General features: G+C 39.9%; 1 long non-coding RNA gene across 1 annotated transcript; it reads left to right on the top strand.

Moving 5' to 3' along the window:
* Positions 1-12979: 12979 nt before the first annotated feature.
* LOC105440828 lies at positions 12980-14259 on the top strand. Its single transcript, XR_004064208.1, has 3 exons — positions 12980-13240; positions 13694-13825; positions 14217-14259. It is a non-coding gene; the product is annotated as an uncharacterized LOC105440828 (long non-coding RNA).
* The last annotated feature ends 439 nt before the right edge of the window (positions 14260-14698 follow it).

The raw sequence follows: 14698 nt of genomic DNA, 5'->3' as shown, positions 1-14698 counted from the left end.
TTCTGATATCTACATGTGCAGTGATATTGATATAATAGGATTGAGAAGGAAGGGGATACATGAATAATGCAGTTCTGACCTGAAACATGTTAGTTTGGTAAAATATCTGATTACTGTGATGGCTGGGATAGCTTTTGAATTGTCAGCTGTGTGGATCTTGCAAAAACCAAATTATGTGGCCAAATCTATAGTAATTAATAGTTGTCTGGAAAATAGTAACTTTAAGGATATTTTTAACGTGGTCGGCAAATTTTAAATTTCAGATTTTTTTTTTCGGGGAGATTTCATATCCCAATCCCCCCCCCCTCTTGTGTCCCACATGATCTTACTTGATGGAAACTTTTTCGAAAATCGGTGGAGAGGCCCTCCTTCCCCGATTCAAAATGCTCTGGTAACGTCCCAATAATTGCCTGCGTTGTTCTATTTTTGCTATTTTGAGTTGTTTGCAACGAAATACCCGAATATGTATTCCTCTACCGTTAGCCAGTAACTTTGTCCTCGATTTAGCTCATGCTGCAATGATAATTATAAACCTTCAAGTCAATCAGGAACCCCATGACTTTTACAAGCCGGTCGCCTGTGTGATTATCAAGATATTTATGATTGGAAATACACTACAGTCTATTGGGGGAAACGAGTATGGTAAAACCGGTCACTCAAAGATTTGTTTTGGTTTTTTTGAGGCACTTCTTGATTTTAAAGCGCGATTTATTTTTAGGGGTTCAATATTACACCTATCACAGACATTGATAACATGTAGGGCCATGCATCTCAGATTTAACATTGTTAAACGATGCCTTTAAGGCAAAATTTTTAAAAAAGTACAAAGGCTTGAATTTTTCTATCAGACCTCGTAGGAAGCTGTCACAGTAGGCTTACAGCTTACCTCATTTATTCTGCGGTTAAACACAAAATAGCTCAAGTCCACGAGAGTGGTACAATATAATACAATATTAAAAAGGCACCAAAAGTGCATAGTAAGCTAAAAGTCCAACATGTGCCAATCTTAATTGTGTTGATTTGATTTGTATTTGTACATTTACTCCCTTTGAGAGTTTACCGTTATTTACCAGTATCGTGTGTTTGCGTGTTTGCTTGTTAATTTTTCTGTTAAGTGTGGGAGAATTTGTTCATTTATTTAGAACCAGTCACAGTGAACTGCTAAAGAAAACATTCGCATATCACACTCGGTCACAAAAAGCTGATCATTTTAAAACCTGCTACTGGTACATTCAAAGAGGGTATAATTATATCAATGATCACAACAAAAATAAAAGATTACCTCCCAAAAGATGATGCTGTATATAATTAAGCAAGCTATGGCAGATGTTAAATGTTCCTTGGTGACAGTATATACATTTTTCCATTATGTTTTTGTATGTACACTTTCCCCAGGGGCTTTATAGCGCCCCTATTCCCTAAAGTAAGTCAGGGATGGCGGAGATGACGAAAGGAAGGTAAAATACATTGATTTTCTGCAATTCTGCAATAAAAAGATAATGTTATCATGTATTTTGTAGGACCAGTTTTTGTCTTTTATTTCAGACAGGGTTATTTTTCTATTGAATTGATCCCCTGTAATTCTGGAAGTCCCTCATTGTCGTGGACCCCGGAATACACCATGTATCACATATGGTTTTCCCTCTTTTTGCATATCAGATATGATACTTAAATCAGTGAAGAAAAAGTTGAAACCATACACTCTCATATGCGGAGCCGACATCGTACAGGTTGCCGTACATGAGGTCATCATCAATGTTGTATAATAATATAATAATACTCAGTTTTAATATAGCGCTTATTAGAATCACTAAGCGTTTTCGAACTTGGAAATTTTTACCCTCTGAACGGTGTAGTCCCTCTGAACGGTGCTGAAGTCCGCGGGATGGAGGATGAGAATGCGGCCTGCCTTCTTGATCATCTCCCATACCTAGAATTAAAAAATAATAAACCAAGAAACAAACAATCAAACAAATATTCTACAGACAATCCACATCTTTGAAACTGCTGTAGACAGACGGGGCTAGGGGGCAGCTTCAAGTTGACTGTCTTTTTTTTAGGGTGGGGGGGGGGGAGGGGTTGTTTTTCCCGAGATTCTGTTGGTACTTATTCATGAGTTGTCCCCTTTCCAACACTAAAGCATTTTAATAGGTGCATGCGGAATAACTAATCTGACTTTTATCAATAAATACTCCAGCCAACCCCTTATAAAACACAATGAATAGCCAAATGGTAAAATGTCGACGATTCTACCAGATGCCTGCCTTTACCTGTTCCGTAGATGCATCGGGGTGGACGCAGTCAATGTTGACCTCAGTAATGACACAGTTGCATCTCAAGCCCGCACTGTTCAGACACGCGATATCGTTAGACTGTAGATGTCCTCTGCGATGAGCCAGACCTTCTGGATATACACGCACCTTCTGAAATATGGATTTCACTTGGTTCACTTGGTCAGCTCCATGTCTTCGCCTACAAACTGGCTCAGGCATCGTTTGGATGATGATTACAAAGGACGGTCCATAGAACTAAAATTAATCATATCTGATTGATAAACGTCTATAGAAACCCAATTACACTCACACCCACACACACACACGCACGCGGATCATGTTGAACATATTTTTATTTTTATTTTTTATTTTGTTTGTGCTGATTTGATTTCATTTGTATATATATGCTTTACAGTAGAGGTGTTGTGGTCGAGTGGATACGTTGCCTGACTGTCGATCACAAGGTGTCCGCGGTTCGAGTCCCGCCGCCGCACTAATGTCATTTGGCAAGACAATGATCTGCATTTGCCACACTCCACCCAGGTGAAGTAAATGGGTACCTGGAATGGCAGCCGTGCTAAAGCCAGGGTAATAATCGGGAGCGCCAGGAGGGTCAAATCTGACTGACATGAGCGCTATACAAGAACCCATTATTATTATTATTATTATTATTATTATTAAATGACTCGACATGTCTTTATTTCGAAAATAATCCTACTAATTTTGTTAACTTTGTGTTTAAACAAGGAACAGATAATTTCCATCTGTTTCAAAACAAAGCTAGCTTGTTAACTTCAGTATTCATTCAGGGTATCAATATATTTAGTTTGTATTTATGTGATAAGAAATGCAATGACTTATTCTATTTGACGAAGTCTGGGCATCTCTTACCTCTAACTTCCTTGTCCCCATGTGTGTTTCTGTGGTCCCAGACATGGTTCTGAAAGATAAAACATTTTCATAATTCTTTAATATCTGCTAAGATTTAACTATCTGACAGAATATGATACATTTTTTTTACATCAAAGGGGTCATGATATAGAAAACATTCCAATTATTTAATTTGTTCAACGTTCCATAAAGTCGTCCCCTACCCAAAGAAGGGCATAACAATTATGTTTGTCACTGGCATAAACGGCATAATTGCAGGCAGCCGACGAGGTATCATTACCAAAGCAGTCGATTTTCAGATTTTGAAATATGTTTGAGTTCAGGCGTTTCATTCTGTTGCTTCGAAAAAAGGGAAACGATGTAGTATTACACCACGGTATCATCTCCCTCTTACAAGTGCCCACGGGTGTCAGGAAACATTTTTTAATGGGAATATTTCTGTTTCTTAAACAAATTATATTATGATGATGATAATGATGATGATAATGATGATGATAATTATTATGAGATTTGTAAGCGTTCAAGGCGCACTTTTGCAAAAAAGATGAAATAGCATCCGCGTTATAAACAAAGGAGCAACTTATGATAGAACATACAAAATTGACAGAGAAAATACATTTGTTTATATGCCGAATCAAACATATGCGTTTTAGGATTACTTCTAAATACTTCACCTGATCTGCTATTACGAATCTCTGGAGACATGAACATATGAAATATTAAGCTTAGAAAGAACAAGTAATCCGCAGTTTTAAGAGCGTAAATATGTAGACGAAATGTAATGATATAACAAAAAACGGTTTCTGTCGGCGATTGAGCGAAGGTAACAATAATAAATAGGGACAAACTATGAAAAACATATATACTGTATAAGCTGATATTTTGCGAATGACAGGCTAAGAAAGATTTTCGCAAATCATTGCATCAGGGGTTCAAAGGATACGTCATGACTTTTCTATTCCCTGATGCAAGCAGATGTGAATATGGGAAATACAGATAACAATAACCTCGTCCTGATTGATATTCTGTTCGTACGTAGCATGATTCTAATCTAAGAGATGAGGGGGATTCTAGATCTTAATATTCGATGAATCTAGATTCCTACAATATGGTCACCGTGAAGGCAATTGACTTTTGTCATCCTACCAAGTCCCCATTTCTCTCCTCGGTATGGAGTGGATAATGCAAATTAATGCCTTGGCAAAGAACATTATATCTAACATCTTCTGAACCAGATCGGAGTATTTTCCGGTAAGTATGCAAGTTGCAAGTGTTAGCATTCATATTTGATAAACAGATATTGATGAATATGCATGTCTATAGAATCAACACACAATCAAATTACAAAACCCGTTAACATCGTCATTTCTGACAAATTTCCATTAACCGGAAGAAGCCCTATGAGCGAAATTTTTTTACACCTTTACATTGTCAACCGCGTGTTTTTAAAAAAATTTGTGTTGAGTCTATTTTAGACTTTACTCCGTCGCAGAATATGTTATATATATATATATATATATATATATTCCAATCGTATCGTATTGGGTAATAATTATTGCACAATCAAAGATAAACACCCCCCCCCCCCCGCGTAATTTTTGTTGTTTGAATAGTACTCAAACAATCTGAGAGCTAAGGAGGCGAGGAATGTCAACTTTGTTCATTGTAAATAATGAAAACTTGAACTGAAATGTCCCCAAAATGTCAGTCGTGTGATGTTTATATTATCCTTCAGCATAGTTCGTTCGGATGTTCAAGTGGGAAAATAGCTCATTTCAGGGGACTCTATCAAGTCTATTGACTTAACTCATATTTGTAAAAGGTACCGTTCCCGGACATTTTCTTCAGAAAAAAAGAAGAAAGAGATTTGGGGGTCATAAAAGGGAAAACTACTGATGTAAAGATGTGTACAATACTGATGACTAAGTCTAATGTATGTTGTAATATGGAATGTTGAGGTAATTATGCCATAATGTATTATAGTGTATTGGTGCATTAGTGTATAAGGAATTGTAGGTGGAGCAGTCTACAATGTAAGCTACCCCCCCCCCCCTTCCTCATCAGACAATAGCCTTACTTTCCCGCCTTTTTGGGGGTACCTGTATTGCCCAATGTACTGATACCCTATAGGCATGATTGGGGATCCTATTGTAAGTTTTAGTGGATGAGTGATTTTCTTTTGTTCGGGGTCTGTGCACCCAGAGCTGCTATAGCAGGGACAGAGAGACATTGTAGATTGGAGAGAGAGGAGAGAAGCACTAATTTGTGCCTGCTAATGGAGATTGTTATTTACTTCTGGCAGATCACAATTCATGTAAGTTGATTTATACTGTTGGTACTGATGATTATTATATATATTTCATATTATTAATGGATGTCACATTTTATGAATTGCTGAAGATAAGATAGTGAAAGTTGAGGATTGTTGAACCATGTTGTATGTACACTGATATAATGACACTTTATGATAAATGTGATTAACTTATTTCATTTGCATTACATGTATCATGCTTTATAAAGTATATTATTATGCTTGAATTTCTGATAATGATGAAATGATAATTACTCTGACAAATTAAATTAATTTTAAGTTTGTCTTTATATAGATTGAAACATGTTTCTGTTAAACAAAGTCAATTAAAAGAATGACTACCAAAGAGGATTTATATATATATATATATATTTGAATGTAATTACATTGTGTCATGCAGTTTTCACAAAGTCATTATTGTGAAGTAAGAATTGTTATTTTATTGTTGTTACCTTTAGGGCTGCATGTGGTGAAATCTCCTTATTTTGATGAACTACACTTTCTACAATAAGGTGGAAGCTTTGTTTATGATCAGGGGTCGGACGACAGCATATAGCGTTAGTGTTGCTTCGTCGTTATAGTATTGGCCGGTGAGTGGAGTTTGGCTCTATTGTGTATAGATATATATATGACCTAATATACATGCAATTGTAAACCGATTATTGCACGAAATGATGTAAAATGTACAATATTCTTCTGTCCTATATATGTTCTAATTAATTATGGCAACTATACTGCTACAGACAATTAAAACAGTTAAGCTACCTTTCATGATATTGCACATAATAAGAATTATTATTGAAAATTGAATAATGTATTAATTAATGACTCGTGTTGAGTTGGAAACTATTGCAATGTTTACACTTTAATTTGTTCTGTTTAATGGAAGAAAGCAAATGAAACCATGAATTGTTTGTTATTACATTTTGCTCCAGAGGCTATATGCTAATTATATTTCGTTCAAATTTTGTTCTTGTACAGGGGCTGTGTTTTCTTTGGTGAATAAATGCAAGACTAAAGTTTACGTTGGACTCCCTAGCTGTTGTCATTTCTGAATCTCAACAATGGTGTCAGAAGTGGGATGACTGACGGCGAGGGACAACTGGACTGAGATCATCTGCACGGATACTGACCAACCTCCAACTTCTTGCGGCCGTGACGTCGTCGGCTGGCGATATTTGGTGTCAGCAACGTCCGGAGGCAAAAGTGAACATTGGACAGACAGTGAACATTCAACAGCCTCGGTCAGATACATTGTGACCATTAATGAATTTGAAGAACATGTTCATGTAATGATACACATGATTGATGATTTGTTCGTTTAAGTTTGCTTGTTGTGAAATATTATTGTTCCTGTTGAATTTCATAATTAACACATTTAAGTGCAGGAAAATGGCCCCTACATCTACGACAACAACTGTGACAACAACAACAACAACTACCACGTCGACAGCATCATCCACACGACCTACTATGACACCAAGGGAGCAACCTTCAGACATGGACATGCTGTCACAGTTCTTTCGTCGTTCCATTGGGCTACAGAGCATTCTCCAGAGCAACTTGCCCAAGTTTAGGGGAATACCACAACACGCAAACGACATTGCACTATCGGAATGGCTTGAGGAGTTCTATGAGATCACTGCTCAACACAACATGGAAATGGGCAGTAAGGCCAGACTTCTTGTAGATCACCTTGCAGGACCGGCAAGGGAGGAAATTATGTGCCTTAGTGAATCCCGAAGACGTGATTTTGATGAAGTTGTAGCATGTCTTAAACTATGTTTTGGCTACGAGGAAAATACACAGTCGTTGAGCAGCAAGTTCCATAACCGCGTACAGAGAGAAGGGGAATCGCTTTGTGACTTCAGCCGGGCCTTGATACGCCTATACATAAAGCTGGAGAAGGCAGCAATCACTCAAGCCCAAGGTGAAGCTTTGGCACAATTAAAAGACAAAGCTTTGAGTGACCAATTTGTAAATGGCGCACGTGAGGCTTGGGTCAGGAGGGAGTTGAGACGCATCCAATTAACTCATGGGCCCAGTGGGTTCAATAGGATGAGAGCAGAGGCACTCCAGCTTTTCCAGGAGTCTCCAACAGCTCAGCGTACCAGAATCAGAGAAGCGGACGTCGAGGTCGGACGGGTGGTCACATCAGATTCTGCACATCTTCTGCAACAGATGGTAGACCAACAGACAACTATTATGACTGAACTAGAACAGCTGAGAGGGGAGGTTACACGATTGAAAAATGCCAAACCTCAGAGAAGGAGGGTGAGTAGTGGATGTTTTCATTGTGGTCAGAAGGGACACTTTATAAGGGAGTGTCCCAACATGACACATATGCCTACCAACATATTCCCCGCTGCTGCTTCTAATTACAACTTCTCGGATGGACCCAGAAGCCAGAGGAATTACGACTTTCCTGCTTGGAGTCAGGAGTCGGGTACCAGGAACCAGGATAACTTCAATTTGCCTGCAACGCGTTATCAGGCTCCATCCCAGCCACATGCCATCCAGAGGAATTATGATTTTCCTGCTTGGAGTCAGGAGTCGGGTACCAGGAACCAGGATAACTTCAATTTGCCTGCAACACGTTATCAGGCTCCATCCCCGCCACATGCCACCCAACGTCACCTTCCTCACCAGGATGTCACCCCGCAGGCGGAAAACTAGCTTCCTCTGCTGTTGAGGGCAAAACAGCAGGGGACAATGAACAACAGGACAAGACAGAAGAGCCCATGGGACAAAGCTCCCATAAGCTACAAGCCGACACGCCTATAACAGACAAGAGGGAGATTGACACAGAAACGAGATTTGCACATTCCAGACAGACCACTTTGGAAGAAGCTGCGCTGACAATAGATGAAATAATGTGTGACAGCGAAACAGAATTGGTTTCAGAAAGTCCGACCGCAATAGCAGAAGTTGCCGGCGTGAAAATTGGTTGCGTCTTAGACACTGGAGCAGAGGCTTCGATAATACCCTCAGACGTATTTCACTCGCAGCTTCAGGAAGCAGCAGGAGATGTCAGCCCATTGAAAAAACTGGTAAAAATTGTTGGGGTGGGTCCAACAAAGGTTCCTGTAGAAGGCTTTATCCGCACTCGAGTTTTGCTGAACGGCAAAGAAGCTTCCGTCGGGTTCCTTATCGTGAACCGAGAGTCTTGTGGAGCTAGACAAAAAGACTTCCCAATTTTATTGGGATGTAATGCACTACGAGCTTTTTTTCCACCAGAGGAAACTCAAGAAGAATTCCAGTTAGTAAAGGACTGCTTGAAATTTAAAGGAGTGGACAATGCACAAATACGAGAGGTTGTCACGGGTGCCTTGGAGGTAGTGTTGCCAGCCAGGACCATACAACATGTAGAATGTGCGATGAAGTCCTCTCAAGGTGGTGAAGCTGCCAATGAGTCAAGTGTCTGGTTCATCCAGGATCTGACTAAGCTGGAGAGTTCTCAAGTTCATGTGATTGAAGGTTGTGCTACCGGGAATAGAGAGTTACGTTTACTCCTTATTAATGCTGGAAAAAATGAGTTCATCCTACCACCTCACTCAATTGTGGCATCTGCTGTGCAAGTAGAAGAACGAAGTGAAGTTCATCTTCAAAACAGAGAGGACCAACTTGAGGTGGATGTTTGTAATGTAATGATTGCCACAACAGAATCGGTTCAAGATGACAACGACAATGTTGGCCAGTTCGAACACAGAGGAGAAACCCAACCAACAAATGATATCACTACACAGGAAACGTTTACCTTCACTGATGGAACAGAAGTATTGCTTCCTCATGGCCTCAGCTTATGTGGGATGGACTATCATGAGGCATCTAGGATTGCTAAACTTCTAGCAGATCATGAAGCAGCTTTTTCCAGAGATGAGTTTGATTTGGGACAGTGTGATCTTATCCCTCATGAGATAAAGGTGACCTCTGACAAGACAATACGCCTGCCATATCGAAGAATTAACCCCAACGAGACATCAGAAGTTCGTGAACTTCTGCAAGACATGCTTGAACGAAAGATCATCAGGGGGTCTGCTAGCCCATATGCAAGCCCAGTCGTTTTAGTTAGAAAACGATCAGGAGCCCTACGCCTATGTATCGACTACCGACAATTGAACAAGATTACAGTGAAAGACTCTTTCCCGTTACCCAGAATTGATGAATCCCTGGAAGTCATGGATGGGGCTAGATACTTCTCTTCTCTGGATCTGTCTCATGGGTACTTTCAAATCACCATGCATCCTGACTCTGTGCCCTTGACCGCTTTTCGTGTTCCATGGGGACTCTTCGAATTTGAGAGAATGCCGCAAGGTCTTTGCAACAGTCCAAGCACCTTCCAGAGGGTGATGGAGGTGATCTTCAGTGATATGAACTTCACAAAACTAATTCTGTACCTCGATGATGTGTTGGTATTTTCTAGAACTTTTGAGGAACATTTGGAAAGACTTGGAGAAGTTTTTGCCCGGTTGACAAAGCATGGTCTAAAGTTGAAAGGAGAGAAATGTCACTTGTTCAGGGGAGAAGTTGCCCACTTAGGACACATCGTCAGCGAGAAGGGCGTGATGGTCGATCCAAGCAAGGTGGAGAGAATCAAGAGTTGGCCAACACCCCAGAATGGATCAGAGTTGAGGTCTTTCCTTGGCCTTGCGTCGTACTATCGGAGGTTTGTCCCTGACTTCACAAGACTGACAGCTCCTCTTCATGCACTAATGGGACAGAAGTCGCAAAAGAAGAGAAAGAGGAAGCCTGAGAAGACTATGCTGGATCCAAAGTTTGTGTGGACAGACAAAGCAGAAGAATCCTTTCAAAAACTGAAAGAAAGACTGTCCTCAACTCCAGTGCTAACCTATCCGAAGTTTGGAAAAGAGTTTGTTCTCGAGGTCGATGCTTCTCTCAAAGGACTAGGTGCCTGTCTATCACAGGCAGATGAAAACGGTCACCTTCACCCGATCTCATTCGCAAGCCGCAGTCTACGTGGAGCTGAAATTAACTACCCGGACTTCTCCAGCTTCAAGATTGAACTGTTAGCACTGAAATGGGCGGTGGTAGAGAAGTTCAAAGGATATCTGATAGGTTCAAAGTGTACCGTCTACACAGACAACAACCCGTTGGCCCATCTTCAAACCGCCCAACTGGGGGCAACTGAACAACGATGGGTAGCCCAGCTAGCACCCTTTCAGCTAGACATCAGATTTCGCCCTGGCAAGCTCAATAAATGTGCTGATGCTCTCAGCCGCTGTCCTGGCAATGATGAACAAGAGGTGAGAGAGATGATCGGTGCTCTGACAGTAACTACTGTCTTACCAGTGGAAGTTACAGTAAACAGTGATCAGGGGCCAGAAGAAGCACCTCGGGCAGCTCCTGAAGTATACCCATCATATTCCACAGAGAAACTTGAGATTCTGCAGCAGCAAGATGATGCACTGTCAGCTTGCAGACAATACATAAGAGATGGATGGAAGCCAGAGGATGAAATGAAAAGCGAGAACAGAGAGACAAAGTCCTGGATGAAAGAACGCATGTACCTCAAAGACTGTGGAGGGGTATTGTACAGACGACCACCAGATTCCAAACATCCACAGAGAAGACAGTTGTTAGTTCCCAAAGGCCTCCAAGAGAAGATGCTACAGATGGCTCATGACCAATGGGGCCATCAAGGGATAAACAGAACCATAGCAATCCTGCGAGAAAGATGTTTCTGGCCAGGAATGTGTAATGATGTGAGAGCACACATCAAGAAGTGCTTTGCCTGCATTGCAGCTAAGACGCCAACACCGACAATACGAACTCCAAGACGACACTTGCTGGCATTCAAGCCCCTAGAACTGATCGCAATCGATTTTCTGAAATTGGATAAGGGTCAAGGTGGATACGAGGATGTCTTGGTAATCACTGATGCATTCACCAAGTTTGCACGAGCAATCCCCTGCAAGAACCAGACTGCAGCAGTTGTTGCACGTGCCTTAATCGATGGTTGGATAGTCCACTACGGTGCTCCACTACGTATCCACTCCGATCAAGGACGAAATTTCGAGAGCTCTCTTGTCCGAGAATTATGCAAACTGTACGGAATTGAGAAGACACACACCACACCGTACTATCCACAAGGCAATGGACAAACGGAAAGGTTCAACCGAACGTTATGCAGCATGATTCGTTCCCTTGAGCCAGATCGTCGGAGAAAGTGGCCTGGGCTGATCCACCAGCTGGTTTTCCTATACAACTGCACCCCTCATGGAACAACAGGGCTATCGCCATACCGTCTCCTGTATGGGAGAGAGCCGCACACACCAATCGACCAGCTAATTGGGAATAGCGAAGCAGACTGGAATGAGGACTTTCTTACAGAGCATTCGAAGTCGCTACAACATGCTCATACGGTTGCTAAGCAAAACATGGAAGCGATCTTGAGAAGTGAAAAGATCAGACATGATGCTCTACCAATGAGTTCCACACTAAGCATTGGCACCCGGGTACTGATCAAGAAGTGCGCGTTTGAGGGTCGACACAAGCTTGACGACAAAGTGTTGAGAGATCCCTTCATAATCACGGCGGTAAATGACACGGGTGACGTTTACAAAATTCGACCAATGTTAGGAGGACCAACCAAAGTAGTGAACAGAAGGTTGCTGATTCCAGACCCACGTGAAGAGATGCCAGTTCATATTGTTCAGGAAAGCAGAAGTGACCATACCACGTCACAACACCCCTCGACTCGTTCTATAGAAGAGAACACCCCCTCTTTCACTTTCTTGTGGGATCGACCGATGAATATTCCAGGGGATCAGAACAACCTGCGAGTAGACATTCGTGACGATGAATATATTCCAGATGAGGGAAATGACCACGACGGAGCAAATGTTGAGAATGAAGAAAATGGTACGGATGACGTTCTCAATCTGAGCGGAGATATAGTACCTGATGAGATAGACAACTCTCAACTTGAGAACCCCAGTCCCGAGGTACCGCGTAGGAGGTCTAATCGAGTAACTAAAGGCCAGCATAGAAATCCACTGCGGCTTCCAATATCGGCGTTACAAGAGTAAAAAAAAAAAAAAAGAAGAGAGTTTTGAATTTGAAGACAAGAATTAAATATTTACTTGTCAGATTAAGATGTGATGTGTTATTAATGCTATGCATAATGTTTTAAAGAACATTGTTTTGTATTTTCATATACTACTGAAAAACATTTTGGTCAAACATTATGACATTAATTGCGGGGAAGTGTATTATAGAAAGATTTTCATTGCTTATATTTTCATGTATCGCTAAAATCTCGGTCAAACAGTATGACATTAATTGCGGGGAAAGGTGACGATTTGGAATTTCGCTCGTAATAATGTATCATTTTTATCAAACATTATGACATTAATTGCGGGGAATATGTTGTAATATGGAATGTTGAGGTAATTATGCCATAATGTATTATAGTGTATTGGTGCATTAGTGTATAAGGAATTGTAGGTGGAGCAGTCTACAATGTAAGCTACCCCCCCCCCCTTTCCTCATCAGACAATAGCCTTACTTTCCCGCCTTTTTGGGGGTACCTGTATTGCCCAATGTACTGATACCCTATAGGCATGATTGGGGATCCTATTGTAAGTTTTAGTGGATGAGTGATTTTCTTTTGTTCGGGGTCTGTGCACCCAGAGCTGCTATAGCAGGGACAGAGAGACATTGTAGATTGGAGAGAGAGGAGAGAAGCACTAATTTGTGCCTGCTAATGGAGATTGTTATTTACTTCTGGCAGATCACAATTCATGTAAGTTGATTTATACTGTTGGAACTGATGATTATTATATATATTTCATATTATTAATGGATGTCACATTTTATGAATTGCTGAAGATAAGATAGTGAAAGTTGAGGATTGTTGAACCATGTTGTATGTACACTGATATAATGACACTTTATGATAAATGTGATTAACTTATTTCATTTGCATTACATGTATCATGCTTTATAAAGTATATTATTATGCTTGAATTTCTGATAATGATGAAATGATAATTACTCTGACAAATTAAATTAATTTTAAGTTTGTCTTTATATAGATTGAAACATGTTTCTGTTAAACAAAGTCAATTAAAAGAATGACTACCAAAGAGGATTTATATATATATATATATTTGAATGTAATTACATTGTGTCATGCAGTTTTCACAAAGTCATTATTGTGAAGTAAGAATTGTTATTTTATTGTTGTTACCTTTAGGGCTGCATGTGGTGAAATCTCCTTATTTTGATGAACTACACTTTCTACAATAAGGTGGAAGCTTTGTTTATGATCAGGGGTCGGACGACAGCATATAGCGTTAGTGTTGCTTCGTCGTTATAGTATTGGCCGGTGAGTGGAGTTTGGCTCTATTGTGTATAGATATATATATGACCTAATATACATGCAATTGTAAACCGATTATTGCACGAAATGATGTAAAATGTACAATATTCTTCTGTCCTATATATGTTCTAATTAATTATGGCAACTATACTGCTACAGACAATTAAAACAGTTAAGCTACCTTTCATGATATTGCACATAATAAGAATTATTATTGAAAATTGAATAATGTATTAATTAATGACTCGTGTTGAGTTGGAAACTATTGCAATGTTTACACTTTAATTTGTTCTGTTTAATGGAAGAAAGCAAATGAAACCATGAATTGTTTGTTATTACATTTTGCTCCAGAGGCTATATGCTAATTATATTTCGTTCAAATTTTGTTCTTGTACAGGGGCTGTGTTTTCTTTGGTGAATAAATGCAAGACTAAAGTTTACGTTGGACTCCCTAGCTGTTGTCATTTCTGAATCTCAACAGTATTATGTATTATGATCATATTATATACCTCACTTAAGTAATCCAGCCATCTGATTGGTCGAAATTGCATTCATAAACTTCAACTGTTCCTGTAAAATTCCCGGTAACCATGCATAAAACATTTAATATTTTTAATAACCATGGTTATTAAAAAAATAGGTCAGCCTCCATGGTTACCCCATAGGTTTACATGTTAAAAAATGGTTTGAGCGATCGAGGATACCGTATGTGTGCGAAGGATTGGTCGGTAATTTCAATACAATTGAATCTCGATCGATCTTACCGACAATTTTATCTTGCATTGTTGACATGAAGACGAAAATAAACTTCCAAAAACAAAAAAACAACATCTGCCGATAGATCTTGATCTAAGTTCGTGCCAATATGCATTGCAAAAG

Source organism: Strongylocentrotus purpuratus, unplaced genomic scaffold, assembly GCF_000002235.5.
Source record: "Strongylocentrotus purpuratus isolate Spur 01 unplaced genomic scaffold, Spur_5.0 spur5_scaffold_15, whole genome shotgun sequence".
NCBI classification, from domain to species: Eukaryota; Metazoa; Echinodermata; class Echinoidea; order Camarodonta; family Strongylocentrotidae; genus Strongylocentrotus; species Strongylocentrotus purpuratus.
The sequence above is the reverse complement of the archived record's forward strand: the minus strand, read 5'-3'. Positions and strand labels throughout refer to the sequence as shown.